The sequence below is a fragment of the Marmota monax genome, unplaced genomic scaffold (genome assembly GCF_021218885.2).
Source record: "Marmota monax isolate L192 unplaced genomic scaffold, Marmota_monax_Labrador192_F-V1.1 WCK01_AAM20220418_F8-fsc00074, whole genome shotgun sequence".
Lineage (NCBI taxonomy): Eukaryota > Metazoa > Chordata > Mammalia > Rodentia > Sciuridae > Marmota > Marmota monax.
In genome coordinates this window covers 9,697,240-9,709,429 of record NW_026694232.1, presented here as the reverse complement: position 1 = coordinate 9,709,429, position 12,190 = coordinate 9,697,240, and the positions used below count along the sequence as shown (strand labels likewise).

The following is a 12,190-nucleotide window of genomic DNA, read 5'->3' as shown; positions in this document are numbered from 1 at the left end:
GACCTAAATTTGAGTGCATTTTCATAGAGGAGCTAGAGACACATTTAAATAAGCATGTTTCATTATACTTCCCTAAAAAGGAGAAATCTGGAGTCACATTGATGATTAAATGACATATAATATCCCCCAATTATAATCCACTAGTCATGCTTTTGGATTATATCACCTACTTATCTGGAATTTGGGGATTTACTTTTGTTTTGCCAAGTATCAAGTTAAGGATAGAACTGTGGATCCCTCTACTGGTATTTTCTTCAAATTACAGGTCTTCACTAATTAATTGTTCATGGAATCCACATAGTGAGTTGCCACCAGAATTGGGGGACGGGGAGGGATACTGGAAACTATATAGGATAAATAGTAAGGGTAAATATTGTTTGGTAAAACTGTTTCAGATGTAGATATGAATGCACAATCAAGATTATCTACTAGTTAGAAGCACTCAGTAAGTACTCAGGTAGAGCTACAGTAATCAGGATGGAGACAGGGCTGTGTACATGCAGAATTGGACCCTGCTTTATTTAAAATGCTGATAATTTTTACTATTAACTTCAATTAAAAATACTATATTTAAAGAATACATTGAGAATTACGTTCTTTCATGCTTTTTTAAAAAAAAGACTTTTTTAAACTTTTTTTTTAGTTGTCAATGGATCTTTATTTTATTCATTTATATGTGGTGCTAAGGATCAAACCCAGTGCCTCATATGTGCTAGGCAAGCACTCTACCACTGAGCTACAAGTGCTTTGCTTGCCTCCTCCAGTCCTGTATCCAAACAGCATGTTTTGCAGAAAGAATGAGGACACAAAGAATGCACGGGAGCACACATGGGGATGAGGAGGAGACATGCCCCATGTCTTCTCCCTTACCTAGGAAGCAGGAGGTGGAGTGATTAGAGCCAGGGGCCAGGCCTGGGCAGGGGAGAGTTAGTGTGGCTACTGAAGGGGCTGAGAGAGAAAGAAAGAACCAACTTCTTGGTTTCTATGAAAATTTTAATAAAATTGAAGAAAACCAAAGATTGTTGCTATTTTATCTAAACATAAGCATCTTCACTCTTGCGCGCATGTATTTGGCAAACAGCGCATGTAATTTTGGCAAACTCTGTTCTGTCTATAAACTTCTTTACAAAGAAAATGAAAAGATCTTACCTGCTAACAATCCTGCATACCATGTATATAACCCTGCTGGAAAGGGTATGTTTTGCTTGCTGTGATATTGAAGGTTTTCATAATGAAAGCTTTGGTCATTTTTCAGTTTTCTCACAATGTGCAGAAGTATTGAATTAAAGATTTGACTTTACAGAAATGTGCATCTCCTTAGATGTGCATCTTGTAAGATGGCCATCATTGTTTCTGGTCAAATATCAAGAGGAACAACAAACACCTGGGCTCCCCAAACAAACCTGTAGGTACTAGGTGAATGGGCACTGCTTGGGGGTTGGAAATTTCAAACATCTGAAGGCAAAAATGTCTGCTCTTCCAACTACTTCATGCTCAAACACTTTCTGAAAAGATATTTATCTTGATGTCATCACATTAAACTGGTTTGGGAAGAGCAGAGGTATAAGCCAAAGCAAATTTTATATTTGGCTGTCTTTAGCTTTACCACTACATGAAAGGAAAGAAGGATATCCTAAAGGTTGAAGGGAGTTTTGAGAAATAATATTGGAAAAGAAAACAGGAAACATATAAAATATATTATTGGGTCATGAGGGACAGAAAGAAGCATGTTATTTTTAATGAACACAGGTAACTCTTCAACTGGTCCAATTGTATTTATGTTCTCTTTTTCTTTTCTTTTATGTTTTTAATTGTGCTAGGGATTAAACTCAGGGCCTTGTGCATGTGAGGCAAGCACTCTACCAACTGAGCTATATCCCCACCTGCTATGTTCCCCTTTTTTAAATGCCTTCATCTTCAGAATATATTATTATGGTCAGTAACATTTAAATATCATATTTCATACACAGAGTTAAAATTAATTACTGTATTAGAGAATAGAAATATTCTAAGAATGCTATATCATTCTCACACACATTGATTGCTACTATGAATTACTACAAATTGCCACTGTTTATATTGTTGTTCTTTTGCTTAAATAATAACATTTTTCAACAGAAAAGCAAATAATATAGAGTAATAAATAATTTCAAATAAACCTCTATTTTATCTTTTTATATTAAAGTAATAATGTTTATATTATGTTATGATATTTTTGTCTGGTATGACTGTGGCCTGGGTTGATTTTCTAAGAAATTGGTCACCCTAACTAACTTTCTAACACTGGCCAAGCTTGAGCATGTTAGGGAACTCACAGGAAGCAGTCAGTTAAAACAATTGCAACTTTTTGATAAGTTTGAGTTTTCCAGGCAAATCAAGCAGGAAAAGTCATTTTGTTCAGTAAAGCGGCTTAGCATTTTCAAATACACAAATGAAAGAGAGTGGCTGGCAAACTGTATTATGGCTCTTTGAACTAATTGGCAGTCATTCTGTTTTATATATAACAGTTCAGGCAGAAAGGCCATGAATTTGGACTGGTTCTCTTTCTATCATATATCTATTTATCTACAATCTACCTATACCATGTTTTCAAAATATGTATGTGAACTTCTTATGTTGGGCCTTTAAAAAGAATGGTAAAACTTTCTTCAAAGAACCATGTAAAAAGTCTACATTATAAAGTTGTTGGATTAATACAGAGTTCAATTCAAAATAAATACACAGTGCACAATGCGTTTCTTAAAAAAATATATTCTCAGATTTACGCATTCAAGAGGTCTATGTAAGTAAGGTCTCTCCACATAGTGATGTGTATGTACATACATACAAACATATTTTGTCAAAGGTTATATATAAATAAGATTTGGGCCCTGATGGTACAAACCATTTATTCAAGGAATGAGTTGGAGAAAGAGGAACGAGTCCAAGCCCGGGTGCCCTCTTGTTACCCCTCTGAAGAACCCCTCTACTTGGAGAGGAAGGAAAGAAGGAAATAGAAAAAAAATGATATGACATTGAAGGGATTGTTGAAAGCAAATCTGATGAAGGCTCAGAAGAAAAGAGGAGAACTGCAGAGAAGGAGTGGTCTCAGAGAATACTTAAGGAATCATGAGAAAATCTGGGCAGTAGACACTTCTGAGGAGGTCTCAGATGCAAATGAGGAACATGTTATTGGAAACATGGACAGGTGATCCTTGTTATAGAGTAGCAATATTATAAATCATGTTTGTATCTTAGTGTTTGGTGGAAGGTAGAATGAGAGCCATAAAGTTAGATATTTGGTTGAGAAAATTGCTAAGCAAAGTGTTGAAGGAATGGTCTGGCTCCTTTTATTGGCTAATAGTAAAATGCCATGAGAGAATTGACTTTAGGGCAGAACTCTTAAACAAAAAGAAAGCAGAACTTAAAGAAATGGAAATTCACAGCCTCTCCACAAGGTGGAAAATGGAACCTTAAGGGTGTGGCCAAGTGACCATTTGATAGGGAGCTTTATTTGATGTGAATCACAGATTGACTCAGTTATCCTAGGTGGGAAACTGCTGCTTGAACTGAAGGGGAAGGAGAGGGGAAGGAATGAAGGCAGTCAGTGGTCAGCTTTGGATTTTACAGGAATGAACCATAGAGCTATTTGATGAAGAATGTACACTGTTATTCAGGACAAAGGAAAAATGGTCTTCAAGGCAATTCAGAGACCCTCAGGGCTGCCTCCACAGTCTCAAATAGAGGGATCACTGCCTTGCTTTCAACAGGCAATTTGAATTGTGTCCAAAGCTGTGGGCTACTATTCTGAGCTTAAGAGGCAAAACCTCATACACAGGACATTTTCACCATTTTTTCCCCTTTGGTAAAATCAGTCTCTTAAGGTGTGGTCCTATAGTTTCTGTTTCCTTTGGAGACCAATTTTCATTACTCCTGTTGGTAACCAGGCGAGGTTGGATGTGAGACATCTCCTTTATCCAAATGTGAAAATTAGGTCATTTCCTGGGCCTGGCAGCAGAAGAAAATGAGGCACTTGTTGAGCATCCAGCTCCCAGAGCCTCTAGTGTCCAGCAGTTTCCAACCCTGCTTTTGGAGGAAACATAACTCAGGTGCCCAGGCCAGAGAAAAGTCATGTTTTTTCTTTAGAAACATCTCCCTATGAGCTTCTGATGGGCAGCAAAACTGTATCTCACCCCATGGTTCTGCCAAATAGATTGCTGGCATCATTTGGCCGAATGAACAAGGGTCTTTGTTTTTGCCTTATGCCAAGACTCTGGAGAGTTCAGACTTAGAGGCATGACTGACCTCTCCTGTCACTATAAATGTCCAAATGTGATAACCCACTGGAAAAAAATGACCCTTGTGGCACATATTTCTCTGCTCTGTGAGCCAAAGGAATCTCTGGAGGGTAAGGAGGACAGCTAATGGTTTTTAGATGCTTAACTTTTGCAGAAGGGGTGAATTGAAAATGCCTCCCTTGTGCAGTCAAAGAAACTCAATGGAGCACAGAAACAACAGTAGGTAGAATCCTTACAGGTTTATAAAGGCTTCATAAGCAAACAAAGGGAACCCAGCCATTTCCTGAGGAACCATTCCAGGTAATGCCCCTCTCTCAATGGGTAGAGTTTGGTCAGAGAGGGGAGAGGAATGCTCAGGAGGAATGAACGTGGGAGAATAGAGTTGGGCTCATCTGGAAGTGTGTCATTGGGGCTTTTGCAGAGCACCTTTTCATCCATTACTCACCACAGGATACCCCAAAATGGGATTGGGACAGGAGCTGGGGGAGAAACCTTTTAGTTTCACTGCAAAGTGACCCTAGCCAGAATCTCGCATTTGTCCCAACTGAAAGATACGGAAAATGACAGCCCCCAAGATAATGTGACCTGGGAGGAAAGAGGGAGGTGTTGTAGAGAGTTTGCAATAAATTACTGAATGGATCTTAAAGCATCTTCAATCATCAACTGGCTGTCCTGATCTACCAGTGCTGGGTGAAAAGCCACACTGCAATTCTATACCCTTTGACCCCCTCCAGGGGTTTGAGTATACTTTTTATACCATAAATAAACCATGCCAGTACATTAATCATAAGTGGCTGTAGCTATAATTCAAAATCATAAACAAGCATCATGATATCTAAAAGCATAAGTAGAAGGGGGACCCTGGTTGGGTACAAGTGAAAAATGGTTACTAATGTCTAGACAAGCATTCTCTGAGAGGGTAGATTGTCCACGAAAAATGGGAACCCAAAGGAGAACAATTTGACATTGCAAAAGAACAGAAATATTTGTGTTTCTAAGCAAGGAGTGCTACAGGATCAAGATAGCAGAGGTGGAGTTTTCTCATGGGAGAAGCACTTCTTTCATGACATGGAGTCTCAGAGTAAAATGGAGTCTGTTTGGTCACAGCCCATATAGCCTGGCCCATAACTTTGGAAGAAGGCAAAACATTCATCCCTTCCCAGTGACAATGGGTCTTGAAGAGAGGAGGTGGATATGTGACACCACTGTGGACTGCTGCAGTCTGGCTGGGCACAGTTCAGGAGCCACTTGTCAAGCAGGAACAAACTTTATTTTTAGCACCCATGCTGCACCATGTGAGCTCTCCAGGAATTCCCTGAGAGCCCAACTGCCACCTAAGACACTTCCAGTGAGCACATTCAACTGGAACTCTTAGGTCATTTTCAATTTTCCCGCTCTTGAGGCAGATTGGCTGGGTCGCGTGGGCGGAGCCAAAAGAGTCCCCCAATGAGCAGCTCCGTGGTCTGAAAGGGCGGGGAAACAGCCCAATGAGCGTCACCGCAGAGGAGCCAATCAGCTGAGAGGGTGGAGCCTGGCCTCTCTATCTTGCCTTCTCAGTGTGGTTTGCTCCTTCCTCCGCTGCCTGTGGACCAGGCCCACTCTCGCCTCAGCCAGGGCTCGGAGGAGGCGTCATGGGCAGCGTGGATCCCCGTCCCCGCTCGCACGCGGCATCTGGGACCTAGCCGCCAGCAGGGGCTGCAGAGGGAGGTGGAGACCCGGTAGGCCACCGCGAGGGGAGGCGGGGACACAGAGGAGGACGCAGGAGCCAAGGAGTGGGAGCCAAGGAGCGGCCGCCACCAGGGTGCGCGGCCCTCAACACTAGACTTTCACCCTTTCCTATTGCTGATGAGTCCTGGAAGGAGAAAATCAAATAGTGAAGCTCTGAGTTAACAATAGGCCTCAGAGGAATAAGCCAGATATGAATCCTTTCCCAGTGACAGTACAGTGATCCCCTGGGGGAAAAGATCAACTCTGGGCCTTCCCCCCTTGCCCAATAAAAACAAATTTCAATTTTTCTCAATCTCTTTTCTGAATGCCCAAAGTGACACATTCTGTTGAAAAGATAAGTCATTTGACTGTGTAACATACAAAAATCCCACACTCCTTCTGTAACTGAGGTTCCATTTTCTACTCAGAAATTGGGTTTCTCTGATGCCTGACTCTGCTACTGAATAAAAGGCATAGCTAATCCATGAGTCTGTGCCCGCCCCAGTAATTTGTGCTTTAATTAAAGTGGCAAACCGTTTTGGTTATTTTTGCTTACACCAGCCCTTTGTTCATCTCCACAACATCCGAAGGCATATGGGATTAGAGACACTGTATATTCATACCACACATGCTACAAGCCTGGGTACAATGATGAGAAATGGCTTTGCCAGAAGCCAACATGCCTGACAGGACAGGTGGTTAGGAGCCACATAGGTCATGAATCCCGTCACCTGAGTCTGGTAGAACTGTGGCTTGCAATAACTGCATTTAATTAGCTGACATGTGCCCATTATTGTCTTCCAGAAAGAAAGGTGCATCTCTGAAAGAAGTGGGGTGAGGAGGAGCTTATCCTGGTGATAATCCCTGCAGAGGGCCGATCTGGAACCAGAAAATCAGGATCAAGTCCTGTTCCTCCCTGTGTTGAAGATTAACACCCAAGAAACACTAAGGCAAGAGTAAAAAGTTTTATTTAAAGGATAGAACACCCTTTCCCCCCCCCCACACACACACACACACGGGTGGGGGGAGGGGGGGAGAGAGAGAGAGAGAGAGAGAGAGAGAGAGAGATTGAGTTCTCTGGAGAGGAGGGGATTCAGAGCTGGTACTCAAGGGAGTGGGGATGTCTTGCACCTTTAATAGATTTCAGATTTTTCTTTCTTGTCAAATCCCTCTACTTCCATCCTGCCTATGTGGCCAAAAGGTGGGAAGGGAGCTGTCCAGCAGGTACACCCTAACTGTTTTACATATGTCAGGAAGGGAACAACTGAGCGGGTACTCATTAACAACTCCTTTCTGGGATAAACAATTCCCTGGATGCAGGTAACTTTTGCAACAGGATGGAGGAGCGGGAAGTGCTCTGGAGATATTCGCATTTTATTTCCTTTTGAAAGAGTCTCCATCCTTCTGACCCAATCCTTCTTTACCTACACTGACTGTCGTTTTGCCCTGGTCTCAATGCCACCAGCCCTGATCTATCTTTCATCAATTTAATTTTCCTTGGCCAGGCACGGTGGTGGCACATCCCTATAAACCCACAGGCTTCGGAGGCTGAGGCAGGAGGATTGGAAGTTGAAAGCAAGCTTCAGCAATGTTTTGAGACCATGTCTCAAAATATAAAGGGCTGGAGATGTAGCTCAGTGCCCCTGGGTCCAATTCCCATCCAGAAAAAGGGGGTCACTACATATGGGCTTTAGACAACTGTGCAGTTTGCTGCATCTCAGCACAGACTTCTCAGTCAGTCAGTGGTAGCAGTTCTAGAGTGAAATTGATGTCACCTGGATCACAGGTTTCTGTAATCATTGTGAGAGAGAAACCAGAAGTGGCCATTTTCAGCTCCAGTTGGGATGGGAAGATGATTTCTGTCCCTCACCAAGTCTTATGGTGGGAAGAATCTGCCAAACACAGAGTTTTAGGTGCTCCCTGGCCAATACAATGACACATGTCAGTATAAAAGAAACACAATTCTTTTCTCATAATATGCAGCTCATGGGGAGGCAGTTGAGGGACAGGACAGGGAGTCAACAATATCCCAAGGAGTGTCTGGGTAGCATGACTTGTTGCCTCAAGGGTGGCACTCTTGGTGGCACTCCCAAGTGGCACTCCAGTCAGCAGGTCTAGCCTCAAGACAGAAGGAAGGGGGGGGGCAGATCTCTGCCAACTGCATCATCTTCCCTTTTATTGAAAATGCAAAAGCTTCTCCAGAAATCCTCAATAGATATTTGCACACATCCTTTTCACCAGAATTGTGAAATTCTGAAATTGTGATAGTTTTCCACCCCAGAAATGAGGGAAACTAAGATATTTAGTTGGTAGATTGCTACCTCCTTCCCCAAACTGGAACTCTGTCTGAACAAAAAGGAAGAAGAGGAGATGGGATGAGCAATGAGCACTGCCTGCTTCAATTAGCACTGGGCCCAAAAGGGGGATAAGAATCAGCCGACTCCTCTCCATGACATCTCCCCAGAGATTCTGTATTAGTCAGCTTCCTATTGCTCTAACAAAATAACCAGGCATGGGTATTCTGTAAAGAGATGAGGTTTATTTAGCTCAGAGTCCAACATTTGGCAGCCCCTGCAACTGAACTTTGATGAGGGTCATCACAACGTGGTGAATGGCAACATGGTGGGAGGACTGCATAGCCAGAAACTGGGGAGGATGAGTCTTGTTCTTTTTAGAACAAACCCCTCTCACAGGAACTAATGGGGGCCCATGAGAAGTCCATTACTCCCTCCAAGGGCCTCATCCCCAGTGGCACAATTACCTCCTACTAGGCCCCACCTCTTGCAGGTTCTACCCCCTCAACACTGCCACATTGAGAACCAAGCCTCCAGCCTATGAACCTTTGTGAGACAAACCACATCCCATCCTCACAAGCTGCAACAAAACCACCATTGTAAGAGCAGGATGTCCAAGTCTACAAGTGTGTATGTGAGGGCAGGGGAGGGTTGATATCAGAGGGCACAGGAAGCAGCCAGAGCCCCCATTCTGGAAACTCTGTGATGTTCCTTTGATACTTTTTTCCTTTCCTGCTGTTGTCACAGCACTCTGAGTGGCAACTCAGAAGAAGTCATTGGTGGCTTTATTTTGCTGGGAAAAGGAGGCCAAGCCATGGAGTTCTCCAATGACTTGAAGTCCCCAACCCAACATCCAGTTGGATATGCTTGGTTCATACCCAGTCTTCCTGCCACATTCAACGTGGTGCTGCTGTTGAATGTCAGCGGCGTGTTTTTTGCCTTCCTGTGAGTCTCCATGCAAGCTGTCAAGTTGCTTACAAAGACATAGAAGGGAGATAATGCAGAAGCAGGGAAGTGGGCAGGGTCAGGAGTGGGGAGAAGGAAGTTAGAAGCAAAGAGGTTTAGAGTACCTGATGCATTTAGGGAACTGTGGGAGGCTGGTAATGCTGGTGACATTTGGTGGAGTCTCTGTGATCTGTCTCTTGCCTGGATATTTAGATCTGTCCTTAAGGTCTGTGAATCTGACCTCAGGTAAGCCAGGCCTCATGGGGAGCTCTGGATTGCTCTAGACTACAACTGAATCTGGCTCTGGTTTCATGTGCAGGTGGCTTGCCCTGAGTGGGGAGTGGGACTTTGCCCTGGTTACTGGCCTCCTCTTTCTGGTCACCTTCAGCAGCCTGCTGTCTCTGAACTTCTCTGACACTGGCATCTTACATTGAGGTGAGGCCTCAGACCACTGAGAAAAGGAGGTGGCATCACAAGGGCTGATGCCCACAGGAGTAATTTCTAAAATGCTAACCCCACCTATGGTTCAGGGTCCATTCTCCCCATGTCATCATTACTTAGTCATCATTGTGGCATTTTGTTTCCCAAGGTACTGAGGTGTGTAAAAACAGAATCCTGGAGGGTTTCCAGTTGCTTTGGAAGGGAGGGATGGGCAGTCTGGACAGAGGGACCAGCAGGCTCTTCCAAACCACATTAGTCCTTCCACACTCACCTCTTCCCATTTCACACATAACTTCAAGAACTGATCACTATTCCAAAGGGGAGAGCTCCATACAGAGCTCTTGTGGCTGGAAACCCCCTTCTCTTAGTCTGCCAACCCATCAGAGTGGTCAGCTTGATCAACAAGGGCCAAGATTTCCCTGCCCACCTCTTTCCAATCCTCCTTGTTGCCCTAGAAAAGCTATGGGGCTGCCTCTGGCAGCCACATGATGGAAGGGCCTCCTGCCACTGCCCAAACCTCTTCCCATGCCAGGCTACTTTGAGCAGGATCCTGAGGCAGCATACATCACTTGGATGTATCGAAAGGCATTTCAGATACTCAGGTGCCCCCATTGCTTCTTCCATCACCCACCCAGGACCTTCCACTGTGTATATTGTAATATTTGTGTGGAGGTGAGCACCCCTCTTCCTGTCCCCTCACCAATCCATCACTGGGCACCTGGCCAGGACCAGGAACCTCACAGCATAAGGAGTTGGTATGAGACTATCTTCCCACACTGCTTAAAAGATCCCAGCCACTCTTGATCACTTACATTTCTTATCACCTCTGTGTCTGCACTTGTCCTGAGAGGGTAGCCCTTTTACACAGGAACTGACATGCAGTGGGCATCACATCTGTGCTGAGCCAGGTGGAGTCAGAGAGGGAAAGGTAGCGCCTGTCCCATCCCCTAGGTTGTTGATACTAGATACCTAGACCCTTAGGCCAGCTGCCCTGTTCTGGGGATCCTTTCCTGTCCTCATCTGGGTGTCCAAGTTGGAGGGTTTCCTGGGTTCTGAGTACTCTTCTCTCATATGTACACCTTGCACAGTTTTCCAAGTGCAGAAGCCTGGCTGGGGAAGGGTGTTCTTTATGTCCTTATCTTGTATCTGAGAGAACAGAGGCCCAGAGTTATTGTGTATCCTGCTCCAGGTGACACCAGGCAGGTCTAGTCTTTAAAGACCTCACTCATAACCGGTGACCTGATGAGCCATGGCATCCTAACTGTGCTCTAACAGTGGAAATGCCAGGTTCTCCCTGAGATGGGAGCCCATATGTGGGGCCAAGAACAGGCAGCCTAGAGGGTCAGGTTGGGCAAGGCCTGATAATTTGAGGGTGATGGAGGCCAGGCTAGATAGAACCTTGAGGTCTGCCTCCTCTCCCCAGAGGAGTCTTACCACCACTGTAGGTGGGTGAACAACTGCATGTGGCGTGGTAACATCAGGCAGATCCTGCTGCTGCTTGGGTCTCTTTGTCTGTACCTGGGTGCCCTGCTGGTGACATGTGTCATCTTCCTGGTGCACCCCAGAGATATGCCATTGTCCTTGGACAAGGCCATGACTTGTCCATGCAGTCCCCAGGACCCACATTGGAAATAGCAGCAGTTTGTAGAGGGAGGGGCAGGAAGCCAAAGGGTGGGATAACAGAGGGCTGGACTGATGTGGGCGGGTGTAGAGGGAAAAGTCCCTTGGGAGGACTTGTCCAGAATGAGTGGAAGGTGAGTGGAGTCAGGGAGCTAGGTGGGGTAGGATATATTGTGGAGTTGAGAATCTAGGTGGCCAGAGAGATCGGTAATAAAGGTAAGAAAGGGAGAGGTAGGAAGACAGTGTGGTACAGTGAGGTTTCCATTGGGTGTACTGGACTAACTGTCCAGTGCAGGGAGGTAGAGTAGGTGGGTGGGGCCATATGAGGGAAGGGCCATGGAGGGCAGAGTCTCATCAAGGGGCGGGGCCAGTGAGCAACTGTCCCCAGGGTTGGCTTCTTAGCTCACACACAGCTTCCTAGGGGCTGTACCCGCCACAGCCATCCTGCTGCCATTCATTTTGGGGCTGTTGATCCAGGCTGTAGCTGTGAGCACCACCAGGTGCCCCAGAGGGACATATAAGTGGGGCCCAGGGCCTATGTCGGGATACCTGGCTGTGCAGAGTGAAGTTGCACTTCTGCCACCCACCACTTTCTATGCTTTCTCCACTTCCCTTGGCCTCATTAGTCCTTCCACACCTACCTCTTCAGATGCAGCTCAGACCTCTCATCCACTTGGAGCTCGCTAGTCCTTCTCCCTCCTGGGTGCATTGCTTCCAGAGCCTACTGTGTGCTAAGTGTGCTAGGCTGTGGGTTATTTGAGCGATGGGTAGAGAGGTGAGTAAGTACATGGTGCACTTCTGTTGATGAGCAACCTGCAATCACAATAACACCGGAGACACCCAGGAACACTGTGATCAGGGTTGGTCCTGAGTGGTGCAGCCGAGTGAAAGGAGCTGAGAGTGTGG

General features: G+C 45.2%; 1 pseudogene; it reads left to right on the top strand.

Moving 5' to 3' along the window:
- Positions 1–5,834: 5,834 nt before the first annotated feature.
- On the top strand, positions 5,835–11,299 carry LOC124108411 (palmitoyltransferase ZDHHC19-like; annotated as a pseudogene).
- The last annotated feature ends 891 nt before the right edge of the window (positions 11,300–12,190 follow it).